At 46.6% G+C, this 22,923-nt stretch overlaps 2 pseudogenes; both read right to left on the bottom strand.

Moving 5' to 3' along the window:
* Positions 1 to 1,514: 1,514 nt before the first annotated feature.
* LOC131482856 (protein SOX-15-like) lies at positions 1,515 to 2,196 on the bottom strand (annotated as a pseudogene).
* Positions 2,197 to 19,540: 17,344 nt separating this feature from the next.
* LOC131482860 (transcription factor SOX-2-like) lies at positions 19,541 to 20,333 on the bottom strand (annotated as a pseudogene).
* Between the last annotated feature and the right edge of the window lie 2,590 nt (positions 20,334 to 22,923).

Genomic DNA, 22,923 nt, shown 5'->3' with positions numbered 1-22,923 from the left:
GTTTTTTAAAGATTTATTCATTTTATTACAGCCAGATATACACAGAGGAGGAGAGACAGAGAAGAAGATCTTCCGTCCGATGATTCACTCCCCAAGTGAGCCGCAACGGCCGGTGCGCGCCAATCCGAAGCTGGGAACCTGGAACCTCTTCCGGGTCTCCCACGCGGGTGCAGGGTCCCAATGCATTGGGCCGTCCTCGACTGCTTTCCCAGGCCACAAGCAGGGAGCTGGATGGGAAGTGGAGCTGCTGGGATTAGAACTGGCGCCCATATGGGATCCCGGGGCTTTCAAGGTGAGGACTTTAGCCTCTAGGCCAAGCCACCGGGCCCCGACATAATCATTGTTTCTTGTGCCTGCTTTTGGTTAAAATTTCCTTGACCTTGATCCTGAACTTAAAGATTTTAAATATACCAAAAGCTTCTTATGTTTGTTTTGCTTTGTTCTTAATTGCCGTATCAATATAGTAAATAATAATCTCTATCTATACAAATGGACTATTTATTGCTATATTTATAGCAGATAACAAATATCAAACATAAATATGAAGTAAGTGGCCATGATAAAGGAAGTAGTTGTAAAATACAACACTAGTCCAGATATGAGAACAGGATGCAAAATAGATTTTTGAAAGAATGAAACAGGTGCTGAAACAATTGCTATCAGGGAGAATTAGAACAATATATAGTTTACTATAGCATTTCTAGCTCCCAACTTGAAAATGAAACATGAACAAATTGGACAAAAAAGGGATGTAATTATAGCAACAAGTAAGCAAACTAAGCAAGTGTATTGGCATTTGCTGAATGAGAAGCTCTGACTGTTAAGCAGGTATTTTAGGATCTATTGAGCGTTGTGGGCTAAGGAATTAATTAGCGCTCGTTAAACTGGGCAGCAGCAGGAACTGGGCTTGTGGCTCAAAACACCTAGACTAATTGGACTCATTTGTATCCAATCTCCTGCTAAATGAAGACGTGGAGGGGAGAGTACATAAGGAGAGGGCAAGGAGCAATGAAGGGAGACTTCACAGGGACTTCTACCATTACTGGTCTCCTGTGGGTGCTTCATCCCCAAACCCTCTCCCTGTCCACGGTACTGGCTCTGCTGGCTGGAGCAATTGAGCACCAAAATATGAAATTCTCTATGGAAATAAATACACAAAACGTTTTTTGACAAATTATCAGGGAGCTTTGCAAGCCAACTATTCTCATGACAGTCTAAACTCTAGCAGTCATCTCGAAATGAATGGCTTTGTTCCACACACGTACAATTTCATACTGTCAGATACACTATTCCTAATGGAGCAGGAAAACTGACTGCAGCTCAGGTGTTTTTATGACCATAGAGTCCTAGTATCAGCCTGTTAAAAGATTTGTATCATAAGATTAGAGATCATGAAAGAAACCCCAAATGTTTGGACTCTATTTTTTTTTTTTTGGCTAATTCAAGACTGCTTTATAGAAACAGGTGTGGGGGGTGGGAGGGCGGTCCTACTGTTAGATCCACATCCATGTGGGTCAGAGGTGGGTGAGGGGCAGGGGAGCGCCAGGCAGCGGAGAACTGTAGGGAGCGGGGTAGGCAGGGGTTGTAGGAAGGCAGCAGCTCGGCTCTGAGCTGCTCTGGGTCACTCTGAGGGACGGAGCAGGACAGGGGCGCCTGGGCTTTGTAGTGGGAGGAGCTGTAGTGACCCGGCAGGTAGGCTGAGTAGTTGGGGTGTTGGTACCAAAAACCCCTGCTCACTGGGGTGGTCACGAAACCTGGTCCCGAGGGCTGGCCACCATTTCCTTGGCTGGAGCTCATTAGCCCAGCACCGGTGTTCTTGGTCTTGCGCCGAGGTCGGTACTTGTAGTCGGGGTAGTCACGCAGGTGCAGGGCGCGGTGCCGCTTGGCCTCCTCCACAAAGGGCCGCTTCTTGTCCTCGGCCAGCAGCTTCGACTGCGCACCCAGGCTCTTGGAGATCTCCGTTGTGCATCTGGGGTTCTGCTGCGCCATCTGGCGGCGCTGAGCGGAGCTCCACACCATGAAGGCGTTCATGGGCCGCTTCACCTTTTCCTGGGGCAGCCCAGCACAGACCTGGGCTCCCGGGCTGCCAGCGCCCTCCGGCTCCTGGAGTCCCAAAATTGGGGAATTGGTGTCTCCTGGGGGAGCAGGAGGCTCCAGGCTCCAGGCCTGGGTGTGAGAGGATCGAGGTAGTGCCATGGGAGGCAGAAAGGCGTCCTAAAGGCGTTCCTTTCCAGGTGAGCTGTGGACCCTTATGTGTGTCCTCCCCAAACTGAGTCACAGACAAGGAAAGCCGGGTCCTTGGAAGGCGCAGGCCACCTGCAAGTCCGGAGTTCTTGAAATGGAGTCTTTGCTCCCAGCCAATCTGGCACGCCTTGTAGAGTCAGAAGCAGGACCTGCTGACCGGTGTCCCTGGAGAGGTGTTCTTAACTGTTTTTTCAAAGTCCCCCCACCGGCCCCCGTCCCTGCTGCTGTGACCCTACTGACAAACCTTCTGGGAAGGTGAGAAGCGCTGTTCCGTCCCTGCTGCTGCCAAGGCGCCCTGGTGCCACAGGCCTCTCACACCTGGGCTGGATCTGAGGCTGGCTGCCGGATGGGGAACAGCTTTAAACACTGACTCCTCCCCAGCCCCTCCCAGAGCGTGGCCTCCAACACCCCTTTCTCCCTGAGGCCAAGCTGGTGTCCTGTTCTTCCCAGCCCCTAACACTTCCCACAGGCCACCACACCCCCTCCCCACACAAGGCCGAGTTATCTGAGCAGTCAGGCCTAGCAGCTGGACACTATTTTCAATAAAAGTGACCTCCACATGACTGCTACTAAATTTGGAAAATACACCATGTCTGAAATTCTATTTCAGAATCAACACTGTACATGGATTAGTTTCCTGTTGCTTGCCAAACATAAATTTGAAATTCATGGAAGAACTAGTGCTAGTCCTATAATGTTGAACTGTCAGTGTAACTGTTTAAAAATGCAACCTATAAAACTCACAAGCCTACTAACAAATTGCATGTAGTTACTAAAGTCAAAATCCTAACCAGTTAAATAAATGAATTTCCTTAACATAATGTAACAATAGCTCTCATTTTAGTGGTTTTGTTATCCCTCTAACAGAATATTTAGCTCATATAGGAAAAACATGGTTTTATTGGATATTACAAAACTATTTATATTAAGTAATAATGCTGGCCCCAGTGCGGTGGCCTAGCTGCTAAAGTCCTTGCCTTGAATGTGCCGGGATTCCATATGGGCACCGGTTCTAACCCTGGCAGTTTTACTACCCTTTCTGCTCACTGCTTCTGCCCTGGGAAAGCAGTCGAGGATGGTTCCAAGCCTTGGGCCCCTGCACCCATGCGGGAGACCTGGAGGAATCCAGACTTCAGATCCACACAGCACTGGATGTTGCAGTCACTGTTGGAGTGAATCCATGGATGGAAGATCTTCCTCTCTGTCTCTCCTCTCTCTGTATATCTGACTTTGCAATAAAAATAAAATAAATCTTAAAAATATTAATGCTAAAGATTTCAGTTGAGTGTATCCATGCATCAACTGTTGTTAGATTCGCTGCTCGCCAAATGTTAGATTCGCTGACCACCAGGGAAAGAATAACTCAGCCAAATATATGAAAATAATTTAGATGGCCTTTATTTCACGGGCTTCCCTTCCCCATGCAGCAGAAAGGACAGACAGGAAGGTGTGGGCTACAGAGGAAGAAGAGCATGGAAGAGATGGGGAAGGGGCCCTTTTAAACTCTCCTTGACATGGAAACTGAAACGGGGGTCGCCTCGGCCCTTATTGGTGGGGGAATATGGGTCTGTACCCCTCATTGGTGCAACGGTGGTCTCAGTGCCTGAGGGGCCCACCAGAATTCCACCATTCATTCTGGGTTTTTTGGAGGCAAATTCCACCCATTTCCAGCCACCTTGGTAGCCATCATTCCAGCCTCTTGGTAATAGGAAAGAGGGCGAAGAAATTGATGTGGCTGCTTCCTGCTGAAGGGGGTTGTTGTCTCTGTGTGAGGTCCAGAAGAAGCTCCATGGGCACCAGAGTGTAGGGGTGGAGCAGCATCTAGTTGAAGGCAGTCCATGGGGCATTATGAATTTTCTTCTGAAAGAACCTTGGAAAACAAGGGACAATAGTTCATAAGAGACATATAATTACTAGCAGAACGAGTATTGGAATAAGCCATGATATGAGTGTGGATGCCTCAATATCGAGACTGAAGTTGCTGCTTGAATTGTGTGAATTATTTCGTCTGTTTGGTTAACGTGAGGTAGAGAATTATTAGGAGTAGGGTCGGAGGCAGGGGAGGCACTTTGGCATTGAATGGTTAGTGTGGTAGTCCCTGTCTGTTGCACCTTCCACTGAGATGAGGTAGAGGTTTGGAAAGGTTTTAGATGGGAACAATGGCACCAGGATGTGTGACCAAGTTTGGTCGCTGTGTGCGTGGTAAAGATCACCATGTGAGGCCCAGTCCACCGTGGCTGAAGTGAGTCTGGATGAAGAGTCTTGAGTAGAACCGAGTCTCCGGGTTGGAGAGGAAGGACATCCGGGTCCACTGATGCATTCAGGTCAGGACACGGGAGACACAGGTCTGCATGCTCTCGGAGAAGCTTGAGAATCAGAGTCAGAGAAGGGAAACAGTTAGCCAAGGGAGGAGACTTTGTGGGGAGCTGGTGGGTAAGCAGGAAGGGTCGGCCATACATCAGCTCAAACGGGCTCCATCCAAGGGGCTTGCGAGGGCTGACCCTGATGGATATTAGAGCCCAGGGGAATCCATCCACCCATGAGGATCTGAGCTCCAGCTGATGGGTAAGGCCTCTGACACCTGTTGGGTGACCTGTGAGATGAAAGCAGGCCCATAGGCAGACTGGATGGACAGAGGCAAACCTAACCTGGGAATGATGTTGTTAAGTAGGGTTTCTGCCACCATTGCTGATGTCTCCTTGGCCATTAGAAATGCTGCTACCCAACCTGAAAAGGAGTCATGTTTTTAAGTAGGGTAATGAATTTCTTCTGTGTCAGTATATGGGTGAAATATATTTGCCAGTCCTCCCCAGGTTGATCACCTGTAAGTTTTTGAGTGGGTACCCTTGGTTTAAGTGCTCCCTGTGAGGAGAATATGGAGCAAGTTGGGCATGAAGCATGGATCTGTTTGAGAAGTCCGCACATATTAGGGCATGAGAATAATGGAGTAAGAAACCGGAATAAGGAGTCAGGCCCCACATGCAGAGAATTGTGGATATCAGCGAGGAGGGGCAGGGCAGCATGAGAAGACAGTGCTATCTTGTTGCCCGTGAAGATCCAGCCTCTGATGTTCCTGGGCACTGGAAGTGAGCAGGTCCTGTCGTTCCTGTTGAGAGTAGGTAGGCTTAAGGGAAGTAGAAAGGAAGATTATGGGGGCACTTGCTCTTGGGTTTGCCAGACACCTTGCAGTTTGGTCAGCCTTCTTGTTGCCTTGTGTCACTGGGTACATTGAAGACTGGTGTCCCCAGCAGTGAAGAATTATCTCTTGTGTTTGGAAACAGAGAACTTGGTGAAATCTGTTCATCAAAGAGGCATTAACAATAGCATTATCCTTGGTGGGGAGGAATCCTCTCTCCTGCCAGATGTCTGAGTGTGAGTGAGCAACGAGAAAAGCATGCTTGGAGTTAGTGTAGATATTGACTCGTTTTTTCTGAGCTAATGTTCATGCCTGAATCAGTGCATACAGTTCAGCCCTTTGGGGAGGTGTTCCTTGGGGGAGGCACTGTGCCTCAAGCATGGAGTCCAAGGTCACTGTCGCATAGGGCACGCAGTGATGTTCATCAGGCCTGCACACTGAACTGCCATCCACGAAGAGTGTGAGATCAGGTGATGGGAGAAGTTTATCCTGTAGGCTGTCCCTAGGAGACAAATAAAAATCAGTAATTTGAGGACAGGAGTGTGTAGTCAGTGGCTTCTTAGGGATTGGGAGAAAGGAGGCCAGATTGAGTGGTGGTGATTGGGTCAGAGTGATGTCCGGGTTTTTAATGAAAAGTAGCAGCAACTGTCAGGGCCCCTCATTGAGCTGCCATCCACAGTCCACAAAGAGTGAGGTCAGGTGACTGTGGAGGCCAGTAGGAGTCGAGGACATTTCTCCCGTTTGATTCTTCAAGCCGAGTTTGGGCACGGTGTTCTCTTGGTGGTGGTTTCAGTTTGGTGGGGGAAGAATGGCAGGTTACTAGCCCTGCAAAAGAAACTGGTTAATGGTTTGGCTAGACATTGAGTGGTGACACAAGAGTGAAGGGAGGGGTTACTCATCAAAAGTCCCTTTGAAAGGATGGCTGGAGTTCCTCCTGAAGCTCACTGGGATATGCAGTTTCTGAGGGTGGGTCTTGAGGAGCTTCTTGGGGTGCCTCTGTGCTGGCAGATGGATCATTGTGGCAAGTGTTGACCTTCTGAGCGGGCAGGAAACTAGGGTCACTTGTACTCAGTCCCAACATCCCAGCCTTTTGTTGTATGATCTTAGTGGTGAGACTTGGGCTGCAACATGTGTGAATGACTGGTAAAGACTGTCTAGTAAGGCTTTAAGAAAGAAACAAGATATAAAAAGAAGCAACAAAATAATATATATGGTTGTGGGAAAGAGAAGTGTTTCTGTCAGTATTCTAGTGGAGATAAACTAGCCTGCTGTTGGTCTTATGCTCTTTTTCTCCCCCTGCTCCTGGGGACTCTGGCTGCCAGCAAGAGCTAGGGTGATTGCTTTGGTCTTTCTGAGCTTAGCAGGAGCAAAGTAAGGGCCTATGGTAAGGCCAGGGCTCCAGTTGACAGTGACATTCAAGGCTACAGTGACAGCTAGCAAACACTGATTCTGATTTCTCACATACATGTGCACTTGAGTTTTAAGTCTAGATGCACAAAGGAAAATTCTGAAGTTGGTTAGGCATGTGAGAGGCTCAGGACCATCTATCTCTTCATGTGGGGTGCTGGAAGAGATGACATAAAGGAAGTGTGAAACTCCATGGGGAGACCTCCCGTTGACTCCCATTGCCTGGCTGGACAGATAGGAGAGCTGGCTTTGAAAGGGAGGCTGATACAGAACAGATGGTGACTCTGGATGGAATATACAGCTTTACCTGTGATGCTGTTGGCTGTAGGCTGTTTCTCCATGGCAATGAACACTTCAGGGGCTGGGCAGAGTGAAGGGCTTTCTAGCTGGTGGCCAACCATGGTCCTGACCCAGGGCTTTTTTGACCCCCAGGAAAGTCCCATTATTAGTGGCTTGGCTCTTGGCAGAGCTGACAAGATGCTTTGAAAGCCACTTCTATGATTGATAGCTGGTTGCCCAGTCTTCTGGCCTCCCAAGTTGCAAGCAGGTGCAAGTTGAGGGTGGACTGGCCTTGCTTTGTCTCCCTGAGAACAGGTTACTGGATAAAGCCACATGAACAGGCCTCCTGTTGTCTAGCTCACTGCTCTTCCCCTGGGCCCTGGTTGAAGTGGGCCACAGAGGCAGCCTTGGGGTGTCAGCCCAGGGGATGTTCAATTCTATCCCTAAATTCTTTAATGCACTGAGCTAGAAATTTGTAGTCATGGACACATGCTGACAGTTTTAAGGTGATGTCTATGAGGAGATGATTAGGGTAATAAGTTAGCCACACAGTTAAGGTCTGGAGATCAAACTGTGCACTCTGAGTCCTCAGTGTCAGAGAGAGAGACAAGAGCAGGGGTGAAGAAAGGGGTTGGAAACACCAGATTAATTACATAACATTGTCAAGTGAAAACTGTCAAATAAAAACTCTAAAAACATTTACCAAAGGTGTGAAGTCAGCTGTACATTTGAAACAATAAAAGAACGCTCTAACAAGAACTCTAAAAGTTAATTAACAAGATCAAAAACATGTTTTGATCAATAAACACAGATAATAACACATGATGACAATTTCAAACTTTTTCAAAAGACAAATGTTGAGACACACTATGTTTGGCGCCACACACACACACACACACACACACATACACACACACACACACACACACACACACACACACACACATATTTTGGAACCAAGCTCAGCAATGTAATCCTTGCTTGAAATTAGTAACTGAAGAGTTATGTTAACCCAAGTCAATTCAAAATCTTGAGAGAAAAAGCTTATTGCTGGGCCAGGCAGAGTGGCCTAGCAGTTAAGGTCCTTGCACTGAATGTGCCAGAATCCCATATAGGCGCCAGTTCTAATTCCAGCAGCTTCATTTCCCATCAAGCTCCCTGCTTGTGGCCTGAGAAGGTAGTGGAGAATGGCCCAAAGACTTGGGACACTGTACCAGCGTGGGAGAGCTGGAAGAGGTTCCCGGCTCCTAGCTTCAGATCGGTACAGCACCAGCTGTTGCCACTGCAGTCACTTGGGGAGTGAATCATCAGATGGAATATCTTCCTGTCTCTCCTCCTCTCTGTGTATCTGACCTTCCAATAAAAGTAAAAAAAAAAATCATTTAAAAAAAGGTTTATTGCTGTGAACTTGTTACAAGTTAGGTTTTTTTTCCCCCTCAGGCATTTTGCTCTTTTTTTTTCCCCTCCTTTAGAGATGTTCATTAGTTTACCCCCCTAACATCCCTCCCCGGGAGAAAAAAAAGGTTAAAACAGCAGAGCAGGACAGGGAAAAGGCAGGAACAGGAGTGGGGGAGCGGCAGGCCAGTCCCCTGGTTCCAGACTCTGGTGCTGGTGGGGAAGTGGGAGGAGGAGCTGGGCCCATGGGTGATAGTATGAATATTATCACACTCAGCAGCATGGTAGTGTGTAATGTATATTGTTAAAGTGTTAGTTTTCTAAAATTGAAAACTAACTTGACCAAGAGCTGTTATTTCTTTTATGTTTACTGAAGCAAACATAGTGCTTCCACAGATATCTAATTCAGTATTTTTTTTAATTGTATTTCAGTCCAGAGCTGCCTCTTTCTAAAATAAAAGTCCTTGATGACTATTTCAGATTGTTGAGATCATGTTTAGCAAGCTCTGATGAGATCTAAATATTAGGGAACACACACACGGATCTCTGGAGTTTGTAAGAGGCTGCTTGGTGGTATATTAATGTATTTAAAGGAAGGGATCATTTTCAGAACTTTTAATCAATTTCTTAATAAAATGTCTCCAAACTGAGATTTTCATCATTTTTTAGAAAGTTTAAAAAAAGGTGATACCTTCTGAAAACTGTTTGAACACTATTATAAAGCACTCACTTAGCAAATACTGAGCTGCAGAAGAACTATGACCTTACCCTGACAGTTGACGAGCCTACACGTGAAAGGATCTGAACTGAGAAACACCCAACCTATCTACCAAAAACACCATGGGAGGAGCCTAAGCAGCACAGCCACAACCAACCGGAAATCATGGGTTGAAATTTATTTTGCATTATACCCCCACATCTGGATATGGTAGAGCGCAGTACTCCATCACTATATATTTCCATAATTGAGAAGTCATGAAACAAGTCAACAATTGGTATGAGCTAGAACACCAGCCACAACAAATAACAACAACAACAAATAACAGCGCCATGAAAAAACGTGCCACTGAATAACCATGCATTCCTGCTTCCAAACGAGACATGGATTCCCAGTGAAACTGTTGGGCATGTGTAGACAATGAGATGCCGGACTGTCTGACATTGCCTGTACCAACAATGTCGGGGTGCACTTAAATAAGAGACTGATAGAATTATGGTTCCTTCTGAAGTGCTACATCATTGTAGTAAAATGGGAGAAATCTGTCAGGAGGTGGGAGTTTGGCAGAGGATAATCACAGTCTATATGAAACTGTACCATATAATTTAAAAATCAAAGAAAAATATATTTTAAGAAAAGAAATATGCTTTGCTTCACGATTGATGTGAGACTTGAGTTCAAAAAGTTCTTTTGCATGTGACATGGATGAGTTGGTTTTACCTAGAGCATTTCTGAGACAAGGTATGAAGGGATGTTTGCCTAGAACATCACACCACATCAGGGACCCTTGGGTGACAAGCGGTGGCTGCTACCCATTCCTGAGTTCTAAGGCATTTGGGAGGCTGGGTGTGGCTTATCCCATGGTCTGCTCTCTACTGCCAGATGCAGCAAGAAGAAAAAGAAACTCTGGAAACAATGGTATCACCCACTTTCCCCTAACAGTTGAGACTTTCCACCCTGATCAACTCTGTCAATATCATCAAAAAATAATAATGAAAAAAAGGCAATCGTTTATGCTTTATCTAGGCCCTTACTTGTTGGATAGCCAAAACCTGCTAATTTGCTATGAATAAAGATTTAAATAAATATGATATTTCAAATGATAGTACAGAAATGTAGGACAATTTTTGCAAACATTATGTTTTATAAAAAAATGAAATCACCAAAACAATTGATCAAATGTGTTAAATGGACATGACGGTTTAAACACATAGTAGAGAACAACTCAGAAAAAAGCATGATAAATGTAAATATTTTCCACAAGTGCAAATAAAGACTGCATTTACAAAACAAATTCAAAAGCTGACAGATCACCTTTAAAGAAATATAATGCCCAAACTGGCAAAAGGCAAGCACATTCATTACATAGAAAAGTCACTACCAATAGCATGACAAACATGTATGCATTTGGCTAATGTGAGGGTAGGAGCAATGGTAGGCATTTGGCACAGAAGTTATGGTGCCATTTGATATGTGCATCCAAATCAGAGGAACTGGGCTGTGCTCCTGGTGCAGGCCTAATTCCAGCTTCCTGCTAATGTGCCCTCTGGGAGGCAGCCAGTCCCGCTCCAATCTATGGGTCCCTACCATCCCTGCTCCCAGCTAGGAGCAACTCTCACTGTAGCAAGCATCTGAAGAGTGAACCAGTCTATGAGAGAAATCTCTCTCTTTCAAATAACTGAATATTTTCAAAATAATTCTATTCAGTTTAAGACAACTAAAAATATTATACAAGCTAGTCAGAAAAAAAATCACAAAGTTTGCAATCCAACTTCAACAAAAGTTGTAAGACAAGGCCAAATACAACCCAAGGCTGTATTTCCCAGCCTGTCAAGAAAATTCACGAACAGGCAGTTGGGATTATACCAAAGGTACTGCCCAGATGCCAGGTGGGGGCACATTTTAACTTATACTGATATGAAACATTCTGATACAAATGTCCAATTGTCAAAAAGTCTGACGATCATGCATTGCTATCAGCTTTAGTTGCTGTCTTAATAAAAAAACAAAGGCGCTGAGGTCAAAATACTGCAAGTGGCTTTCAAAGCCTACAGCTGCATTCAAAACGCTCTATGGAGTCAACGCTTCCCTCCTGTTGTTGGTTCATGAGTTTATGCTTCAGTCATGGCTGCTTAAAGTGTTTGTGAATTGCAGTTCTGTACTCTTCTTCAAAGCACACAACCATTTAAATAGGGCTAATTCACATTAATAAAAGCAGTGTCAACTGGTGGTCATTTTCAAACATCAGCTAAAGAACGAAAGACTTAAAAATATATATACTACAAAAGCTACTTGTTCTGTCATATCATGTGTATTGTATGTGTGCTTACTGTGTTGCTACAAGGTAAAATTTATTGAAGGAACACATTCTAATTGGCTGAAAAAAGAACACTCAAAGATTAAAACTGCTACCCACTTCCCTATCCCCCTGAACCTTTTTTTTTTCTTTAACTGTAATTAACTGTAAAGATTGTCCATAACAATACAATAAAATAGATTAAAAAAAATTAAAACTGCTACATAGCTCAATATGTTTGTAATTCATGTGACATATAGGCTGTTTTGGACATATGGTAGAAAGAAATCAAAATGTTTTTAGGTCATTTACACATTCGTGATCTAGTTTACCGGGGAAACAACATACTTTTGTGTTACACATTCAATATCAAATCCAATTTAGCTTCTACATATGTTTGATAAAATTTGTAACTGAAAATATACCATGTTGATCTATCATTTTTTACTTAGTGCATATATCATTCAAATGCATAAATCTAAGAGATACATGTTTCCCATACATGTACTCAAGTCTTAAAATCTGTAGAAAACATTGGATACTTTGGTCAATGTTTTCCTAGGTTGTTCATACACAAAAGTTAAATTCTTACGTTCTCAGTTAATTACTCAGAAAACAAATTTGCAAGTCATGTCTTATTCCATCATTTCTCCTTGATTCTGACATGAAAAACTCATTCAACTCTGAAGGAATTTCAAGATGGATACTTAGATTGCCAGACTTAGAGAGGGATGGGTATCTTTCTCTGTAATCATGCCAACATATACACCAAATGTTTCTGTAGTTTGGGGTTGAGAGGTCTTTCAGCATGAGCTCCTCTGCACTGCTGGCAATCAGGACTTTCAAATCGGAATCAGTGTGTAGCGCTCCTCTGTACGTCATGCAGAGGTAAAACAAGACCGTCTAGGATATGACCTCCAATTTCAAAGTGGATTTAGCATCACAAACCCAATGAATCTAACATATCCATCCATAAAAGACAAAAACTGCAAGACGGTATCAGTCTGCACAGAGAAAATCAATGCACAGACTTCCTCATCAATTTACACAAATCATCCACGAGAACCCCAAGAGTACTAGTCACCTGGCACAGGTGTAATTCAAAACAGAACTTAACATGATCACACCACAGGACCCAATAGAGTCTTGCCCAATGACAGCAAGAACAGGATTGGAATGTTGTGAGCCCTGTCATTTCTGCTGAAGCCAGAAAGGAAACATACATCATGTAAATGAAAGAAGCATGATAAGTGGGGACAGGATCACCTTTCTCAAGCAGAGATCTTCTGCTGGAGCTCCTCCTTCAGTGTCAGTGCCAGCCAAAGAGGATAAAGCCAGCCATGACACTGGCAGGGTAGCCTGCAGGCATGAAGGCAGCTGGGGCTTGCTGGCTGCATGGGCACTGGCAGCCATTAGCTAGGGAGATGACCCTGGGTGCTCAAGGAGCATAGCGGCCAAGGTGATGAGGGTGCCTGCTACCAGCACCTCTTCTGCGAGCCACCCCATGACAGTAACAAGTGGCAGGGCAGTTGTGAGTGTGAGGGCGACCACTGAAATGGTCTCTGTTGCAGGGAACACTGGGACTGGGGTTGTGGGTGTGTGTGGCTCTCTCAAGAAGCAATCCATGAGATGGATGAATCTGAGCATAGAGGTGGGGCATGGCAGAGTCTCCAGGGACTCTGGGGTAAGAAGGAGTGGATGTGGCAAAGCAAGTGAGAGTGGCCTGCAGGGGTGCAGGTATCGGCCCTGTCAGGTGGGCATTCTCCCTTGGGAAATGAGGAGAGGCGAGTGTAGCCTGTGCCTGGAGGTTGGAAGCCATGGTCCACATGGGGTCACTTGGGGAGTTGCTAAGGGACATGGAAGATTCTCTGAGAGCTGGAGATGTGAGGGCAGACAATGGGGAGGAGGGGCCTAAAATTCCTGCAGAACTGAGTCTTCTTGAGTTCAGCAGGGCTGATTCACCCAGAATTGTGGGGCCAGTGGGGCAAGTGCAAGAGGAGTTGGAGGAAAGACGGAGAGATGGGTGTGATGTGATGACAGTCGGGGGAGAGGAACATTGTGAAGTTCTGGAAACACCAGAAATTCCCTGAGTCTGGAGGGCTGACTCCCCCTCATCTGTCATGTTGGTGGGCAATGAAGAGGACGAGATAGAAGAGACACTGAGGGACACAGGACAGGGAGTTCTTGAAGGCCCTGACTCAAAAGCAGATCCGTGAAACTGGTGGTCTGACTCAGGTGGAAATCCATGGACTGTTGGGGCATAGCTAGTTGAAACAGCAAGGGGATTAAGGTTTGGGAATGCTGGGATAGTGGGGATAGTGGAAGAACCATCTGAAAAGCCTGAGAAAAGAGCAGGTCCCTGAGACAGGAGAGCAAACTTCTCCTCAAACATACAGTCACTTGGGGTAGAGCAGTGTGAAATGGGAGATAGAAGGAGGGATGGCAGTGATGGACCAGGAGCAAAAGGAGAGGAACAACGGGGTTCAAATGAAGATGGGGCACTGGAACATGAGGGGGCATAGTCAGAGGAGGCAGAAGTAAACACCAGGGAGTGAGGCTCTAGTGTGCCTTCAGAAGAACATTCAGGTGGAACCCCAGTCTCCTCCATGGAAGACATGAGGGCCAAGTCTACTGCTCCCACTGAGCCTGGCCTCTCTTCAAGGCAGAACTGCCTCTGCTTGGTGTCCTGACGGGGACATCTCGGGACAGTAGGCGAGTAGCTGGGAGACTGAGGAGACAGTGGTGGGAGAGGGTTCATGGGGGAGGAACAGGGTGAATTTCCTGCCACACTAGGAGCTCCCTCATTCAGGGGGGCTGATTCCCCCACAATGATACAACTGCTACTCAAGGAACAGGACGAGATGGAAGAGAGAGTGAGGCACATAGGGCTCGGAGATATTAAGTTTCCTGAGTTGGCAGGAATCCTATGGCATGGGTTGTCTGACTCAGGCTGAAGGGGTGTGGGCATAGTTGGAGAGTAGCTAGGTGCCACGTTATGGCTACCGGATGACACTGCAGAATTGGTTGTCCTAGGGGAGGAGGTGTCAGAAGGGGGAAAATTTTGTATAGATGTGCTTGGTCGTGTTAGTGACAATGACGGGTGGTGTGAAGCCATTAGGGAAATGGCGGCAGATGTGGGAATCCCTAGGGGGGAATCTGGAATGGTGAAGGGGTTGCTGGAATGCAAGGAAGGATTGTGAGGGGATTCAGGTGGGTTGAAGACCGTGAAGTCAGTCTCTGGTGAGCCTTCAGAAGAACATTCAGATGGAACCCCAGTCTCCTCCATGGAAGACATGAGGGCCAAGTCTACTGCTCCCACTGAGCCTGGCCTCTCCTCAAGGCAGAACTGCCTCTGCTTGGTGTCCTGATGGAGAAATCTCTGGACGGTAGGCGAGTAGCTGGGAGACTGAGGAGACAGTGGTGGGAGAGGGTTCATGGGGGAGGAACAGGGTGAATTTCCTGCCACACTAGGAGCTCCCTCATTCAGGGGGGCTGATTCCCCCACAATGATACAACTGCTACTCAAGGAGCAGGACGAGATGGAAGAGAGAGTGAGGCACATGGGACTGGGAGATCTTAAGTTCCCTGAGTTGGCAGGAATCCTATGGCATGGGTTGTCTGACTCAGGCTGAAGGGGTGTGGTCACAGTTGGGGAGTAGCTAGGTGCCACGGGAGAGAATCTGTGGGGTTGGGTTGAGGGGACGGAAGACTGGATGGGGAGCCCTCGGTTGGTCTGGGCATCCCCAAGTGAGTCATGTGTGATGTTGTTCAGATTATCCAAGTCATTGCACAACTGCTCTTGGGAGCTGGGAAATTCCCCTTGGGTAGAGGTTGGGCTGCACGTTGAGGGAAGGGTGAACATGTGGTACATAGTGGAGACCCCTGAGGACTCAGAGTATGGCCCTGGGAATGACACTGCAGAATTGGGTGTCCTAGGGAAGGAGGTGCCAGAAGCGGAAGAATGATGTATCAATGGGTATGGTGGTGTTGATGACAATGATGGGTGGTGTGAAGCCATTGGGGAAATGGTGACACATGTGTGGCTCTCTGTGGAGGATACTCGCACAGGGAAGGTGTTGCTGGGAACCAAGGGGGAATACTGAGGGCATTCAGGTGGTGTGAAGTCTGTGGAGTCAGTCTCTAGTGTGCCCTCAGAAAAACATTCAGATGGAATCCCAGTCTCCTCCATGGAAGACATGAGGGCCAAGTCTACTGCTCCCACTGAGCCTGGCCTCTCCTCAAGGCAGAACTGCCTCTGCTTGGTGTCCTGACGGGGACATCTCGGGACAGTAGGCGAGTAGCTGGGAGACTGAGGAGACAGTGGTGGGAGAGGGTTCATGGGGGAGGAACAGGGTGAATTTCCTGCCACACTAGGAGCTCCCTCATTCAGGGGGGCTGATTCCCCCACAATGATACAACTGCTACTCAAGGAGCAGGATGAGATGGAAGAGAGAGTGAGGCACATGGGGCTGGGAGATCTTAAGTTCCCTGAGTTGGCAGGAATCCTATGGCGTGGGTTGTCTGACTCAGGCTGAAGGGGTGTGGTCATAGTTTGGGAGTAGCTAGGTGCCACATTGTAACCTCGGAATGATAATGCACTATTGGTTGTCCTAGGGGAGGAGATTCCAAAAGATAAAGTATGATACATCGATGAGAATGGTTGTGTTGGTGCCAATTACCTGTGGCGTGAAGCCATTAGGGAACTGGCGTCACGGTTTGTGCTCCCTGTGGAGGGTGTTCGCACAGTGTTGGCGTCACTGGGATATTCGAAATATCCTGTTGGTGATTCTGTTGTAATATCTGGGGAGTCAGGCCTGGATGAGCCTTCAGAAAAACTAGAGTGATTCCTAGTTTTCATTGAGAAAGACATTACAGGAAGTAAGCTGCAATTCCCTGGCCTGTGTTCAAATCTACAAGTAAGGGGCGTGAAAAGATTTTTGAGCCTGTGGCTACCGGTTTTGGGCTGTGGTGGGATACAGACAGGCTGTGTATGTGTGTGTGTATGTGTGTGTATGTGTGTGTGTGTGTTTGTTGACTGTGTGTTTGTTTTGGTTGTGTGTGTGTGTTGGTTGTGTGTTTGGGTGTGGTTTTGTGTGTGTTGTTATTTGGTTGAGGCTTACTGGAGAGCCTCTCTCAAAAACGCGGGAATATCCAGAACACAAAAGACAGGCCCACTCACCCAAGTGCTCTGTCGATCCGTGTCACGATTCAAAGTTGCAGGATGCTCGCAGGATGCTCTGGGAAGCTGTGCAGCGCAGAAACCGGCTCTGCAGTTCACTTTCCTCAGAGAGAATCCCAGCTCATTGCCTTGGCAAGGGCCTTAAGTATCTGAGGTGGGCAGGGCTTAGCGGAAGAGGCGGTGCTTCCTGTCAACTGACAGCCTAACTGCCGCCTAGACTCATCCCACATGCAGTTGCTCTTCTGATTGGTCACTCTTAGGCACCATCCAAAGCAGACCTGGGGGTGTCCCTCTCCCTGCATCTGTTTATGCCTTTCATCCCTGTGCTGCGAATAGCTTCACCCCCATCCCCGGTATTTTTCTCTTGAGGTAGTTTGTGTAGAAAGAGATATTGCCCTGTGAGTTCATTTGAGAAACCCCCAGGGCCTGTCAACAGTGAACTCATTGGATTGGAATGTGTTCCCTGGAGCCTATTAACATAATCAGATCACCTGGGAAGGGCTTGCATGGAGTCATTTTGATAATCCCATGATTTAGACTGAAGTTCAAGTTTCCACCCTCCTCCACCTGTCATCTAGGTTCAGTTCCCTCTTCAGCCCTGGGGTGAAGTTTGGATACCACCCAGTACATTCCAATCTTTGAGGTGACACCAGGAAACACTCCCAGCGTCTTTCACCCCATTACGTGACCATCAACGCACTGAAGGAGAGCAGGCTCACCTGAAGACCTTCCAGAACAACAGGCTCACACGTTGGTCACCTGGAGGACAGCCTGCACAGCGGACCTGGGGAGATGCGCTTCCCCCGAGGCAGCAGAGACAAGGCCGTTCTATTGAACACAGAAAGAAAATGTGGACTAAACAGAGAGCAAGTGCCAAGGGCTCTGTGGTGATCTTTTGTGCCCACCACATTAAATTTTTCTCTCTTTTTTTAATATACTGGGGAATGTTTCTATTAATATTATTATAGTTTTGACAATCTTTACATAGTTAATTAGGGTAAAAAGGTTCAAGGGCTATAGGAAAGTGAGAATTTTTCTCTTTTTTAAGATTTACTTATTTTTCTTGAACGGCAGATGTACAGAGAGGAAGAGAGACTGGCAGATCTTCTGTCTGATCATTGACTCCCAAAGCAGCCGCAACCACTGCAGCTGACCCCATCTGAAGCCAGGAGGCACGAGCACCTCTCATGTCTCCCACACAGGTGCAGGGTCCCAAGGCTTTGGACTGGCCTTGACTGCTTTCCCAGTCCAAGACCAGGGAGCTGGATGGCAAGTGGGGCTGTGGAGACACAAAACCATGCCCATATGGGATCCTGGTGCTTGCAAGGCAAGGACTTTTAGCCCCTGGGCTTCTGCACTGGGTCCTTGGTGTGATGTTTTCACAGGCCAAGACAAACAGCTGAATCATTGCTGCTCTGGCACCGAGTTTACTTACTCCCAGTGCAGAAACCAGTGCTTGTACCCAATCAAAGCTTGTGACGGGGGTCACTCAGTGCTGAGCCCAGTGTTGCATTATCCAGTATTCTCTGTTGTCCAGGGTCCCTTAGGAAGCCTGGCTGGGTGAGCACTCAAGGCAGGGCACTCCATCCTCCACACCCCACTCAGGGACATCAGTCACACCTAGACACACACAGGCTGGGTCCTTGCATCCAAGACGTCATGTTGGTTCCCATTAGCTTCTTTTTTTTTATTTAACATATATTATTATTATACCTCAAATACCAAAAATGATCGGAGCAACATACAAAGTAAAATTATAAAGCAGCTTAACACATAAACAAAGATAGATTCTTGAGAAAATGTTGTTAAGTCTTGCCTGGCAAAACTTAAAATGATAATACATCAAGACAATATATTTTATATCCCTTAAATGGAAGGTTAATTCATTTTCTAATACCTATCTAAACAACAAAAATATTATCATAACAATTTGCAAATAAAAACCATGACCATCATCATCAAAGAAAGGCCCTTTCATACAATTTGAACTCATCATTTTTTAAAAAAGAAAATATTCCTATTAATGGGACATAATATGATTAAACCATCAAAGAAAATTACTTTTTTTTTTTTACTATTTTTCGAATTGACATTATTTCATAACAGCCACATCAATCATAGCAACAATAACAACATCAACAACAAATTGTAGCACCTTGATAAAATAATGTGCCTCTGAGTAAGCAACACATGCTTAACTAAAAGGAAACACAGAATTCTCTTAGGAACTATGATGCCATTGTATACTTCATGGACACTTGATGAATTCTATTAGAGAAAAGGAATTATTTGGAAGCAAGCAAACCAATATAGAAACATCAAAACATATGAGATACAGCCAGAAGAACAAACAGACACTCAAAAAACAGTATAGATTGGACTATTGGAGTTACCCTTTCCATGTTGGCTTCCTTATATGAGAGAGAGTATATGGTATTTATTCTTTTGTGATTGACTCATTTCACTGAGCAAAATGGTTTCTAGTTGGGACCACCTGGTTTAAAATAGAATAATATCATTCTTGACAGCTGAATAATTTTTCATTGAGTAGATGGAAACAACCTAGTAAATATGCTTTCTTCAGAAAAAATTGTTTTGCATTGAGCGTAGAAGGGATTGGTGGTCTCCTCTGAAGCCGTCATTTGCTGTGAGTAAGGAAATGTTCTTTGTCACATACCAGGATTAGTGCTGCATGCGCTTGTTTTTTTCGTCATGCTTCCTTCTCACTCTACTTTTGCACGCCTCCCATTTCCCGGGTTTTTGTTTGTTTGTTTCCTTTTCCTCTGAAAATGTCTTCACCCATACTCCCAACCTCACTATCACCTCCAACCTCCCCTCTAACCCCGCCCCCCATCCTTCTCCAGTCCGCTGTCTGGTGGACCCCCCTCACATGTGCGAGAGGGGCAGTGTGCTGTTAATGGCCGTGCTGGGCACCGGGCTGCTCTGGTAGTGCTGCGACATGTGCAGTTGGCTTGGCGCTGGTGAGGTACACGCTGATCGTGTTCTGGAGGTTCCCGGCCTGGCAGGCGCCCTGGAGTGGAAGAGGTAACCACGGAGGGGCTGGAGCTGGCCTTGGACTTGACCACCTAGCCCAAGAAGCCTAGTGCCATGCCAGGGGTGCTCTGCTGTGAGTAGGACATGCTGTAGGTGGGAGATCTGTTCATGTAGGTCTGCGAACTGGTCATGGAGTTGTAGACAGCGCCCTGACATCATAGAGGTGCAAGGGCTGCATCTGAGCCGCGCCATGCGTGTTGAGGCCCAGGTGCTGCGGGCAGCCCAGCTGGTCCTGCATCATGCTGTAGCTGCCATTGCTCCAGCCATTCACGTGGGTGTAGCTGTCCATGCGCTGGTTCATAGCTGCCCCCAGCCCGGCGCCCACCCCAACCCCGCTGGCCATTCTGTTGCCTCTGGGAGCCAGCAGCCCGCCAGGCTGCATGTACTTATCCTTCTTCAAGAGCTTCCTGGTTTTCGCCCAAGGTCGATATTTATAATCTCTGTTTCTTCTTGTGTAGCGCCCGCAGCCGCTTGGCCTCTGTGGTGAATGGCCGCTTTGCTTATCTCCCACTAAGTTTCCCCTCGGGGCTCAGGCGGTTGCTGATGTCAAAGTTGTGCATCTTGGGGTTCTCCTGGGTCATCTTGGACACTGCCCATGGGAAAACACCATGAAGGCCTTCATGGGCCTTTTGGTTGCCGCCGCCCGCCTCCGCCGTGGTGTTGCCATTGCCTCAGCCTCCCCCAGAATTCGGCTGTGTGCCCAGCGGCTTGAGCTCCATCTCCATCTGTTGTCCATGCGGGCGCTGTACGCGTGGGCCCGGCCCCCTGGAAGCCGGAGACTCTGGGCGCGGCGGGGAACCGGGGGGCGACAGAAGGAGGAGGAGGAGGTGTAGGGGAGGCGGGCGGGGGTGATTGGAGATAGCAGGGTTTGAGGAGACCAGGTGGAGGAGAGCAATTTGGGGAGGGGAGGAAGAAAGGGGACAGAGATGGCGGAGAGAGAGAGAGAGAGAGAGAGAGAGAGAGAGAGAGAGAGAGAGAAGCAAACTGTAATCGGAATCAAAAAAGCAGAGTTTCCCTCCACCTCTGGCCGATGCCGCAGCTGCCAGCTGTGATTATTATTGTTATTGTTGTGAATTTTTTTTGGGGGGGGAAAGGCTTAAGCCCCGAACTCAAACTTCTTTCTGCCTTTCTTTCTCTCTGCTTCTTGTTCCCTCAGTTTTTAAAGAGACTGCAGCCTACTCTCCCCCTTTTGCAAACACTCTCTTCTCTGCCTTTACAACTCCTCATAATATTTTGAACAAGTTAATAGACACCCGTCCAGCGCTGGTTCTAATCCAGGCGGCCATGATTCCCATTCAGCTCCCTGCTTGTGGCCCGGGAAAGCCTTGGGACCCTGCACTCCTCTGGCAGACCTGGAGGAAGTTCCTGGCTCCTGGCTTTTTATGGGCAAGCACCAGCCTTTGTGCTCACCTGGGGAATGAATCATCGGATGGAAGAGCTTCCTCTCTGTCTCTCCTTTCTGTATACCTGACTTTGCAATCAAAATCAAATAAATCTTAAAAAGAACAGTTGTATTTAATCAGGCACAAACATTGTTCTTAGGGCACAAGAGGCTAGGAATTCTTAAGTTTACATTTAGAAAATCTCACTGGTTGGCAAAGGGTGTAGACATGTTTGAGATGATGGAAAATTATTAGATAGGGTAAAGAACAGAGAGCAGATTACAGGAAAAGTTAGGGGCCAGGAAGTCAACAGGGAGTTATTTGAAGACCCCCGGACACAGGGAGGAGGCGACGATCGCTGAGCAGTGTTTAGGGAACAGTAAACCCAGAAGCCACTGGTGAGCTGTGATCTGGACACAAAGGATAACCAGGGATCCAGAGGCAGCCACAGATCAGCCCTTGCAGCAGCCAAATGGAAGCTTGAGTTCACATGGGGAGCTCAGGAGGTGAAGACAGGCTGGGACTGGCCATTTGTGCCAGATACTTTGGATGTGGGGAGAAAGGCACCCTCCTTCACTGCTGGTGGGAGTGTAGGCTAATACAACCACTGTGGAAATCAGTATGGAGAGTGCTTGGAGAATTGCAAATAAATCTGCCATATGACCCAGCTATCCTGCTGCTAGGAATATACCCAATGGAAATGATATCTGCATGTGAGAAGGGGATCTGTAATCCTATTTACAGTAGCACAAGCTACAATAGCAAAGACATGGAAACAATCTAGATGCTCATTCAAAGAAGAGTGGTTAAAGAAACTGGGGTACATCTAATCCATGGAATATTATTCAGCTATTAAGAACAATGAAATTATACTATTTACAACTAGGTGGTCCCAACTAGAAACCATTATGGTCAGTGAAATGAGTCAGTCACAAAAGAACAAATACCATAATGTTCTCTCTCATATAAGGAAACCAGTGTGGAATGTATAACTTCAATAATACAATCGACACTGTTTTTGTTTTGTTTTGTTTTGTTTTGTTTTGTTTTGGCTGCATCCCATGTGTTTTGAAGTTTTTTTTATTTCAGTTTTATTTATTCCAAATACTCTCTCTTTAAAAAAAAAAATTATTTATCTTAATTGCAAAGTCGCATATACAGAGAGGAGGAGAGACAGAGAGGAAGATCTTCCATCCGATGATTCACTCCCCAAATGAGCACAAGAGCCGGTGCTGTGCCAATCTGGAGCCAGGAGCCAGGAACTTCCTCCAGGTCTACCCCACAGGTGCAGGGTCCCAAGCATTTGTGCCATCCTTCACTGTTTTCCCAGGCCACAAGCAGGGAGCTGGTGGGAAGTGGAGCTGCTGGGTTTAGAACTGGTGCTCACATGGGATCCCGGCAAAAATACTCTCTTTTCTCTTGTCAAATTCATTGCTGGCTCATGGACTATATGGTGCATCATTTTTCTGAACTGAGTTTTGTATCTCCGTCTTGTCACCCATGTGTTAGTTACTCAGTGGCGTGTTTTTTCATGGAGCTGTATTTTGTTGTTGTAGTTGAGGCTGTTGTTCTAGCTCATACCAGTTTTTGACCTTGTTTTATGGTTTCTCAATTATGGAAATGTATAGTGATGGGGTACTGGGGTCTACCATATCCAGATGTGGGGATAAAATGCAACATTTATTCCTGCATCCAGATGACAGATGAATTCCCAATGAAACTGTTGGACAAGTGTAGACAATGGAATGCTAGACTGTCTGCATTTGTCTGTTCCAGCAAAGTTCGGGTAAACTAAGAGACTGATGGAATTATAATTCCTCATGAAGGATTATG

The sequence above is a fragment of the Ochotona princeps genome, chromosome 21, assembly GCF_030435755.1.
Source record: "Ochotona princeps isolate mOchPri1 chromosome 21, mOchPri1.hap1, whole genome shotgun sequence".
Lineage (NCBI taxonomy): Eukaryota > Metazoa > Chordata > Mammalia > Lagomorpha > Ochotonidae > Ochotona > Ochotona princeps.
This window is presented reverse-complemented; position numbering and strand designations above follow the sequence as displayed.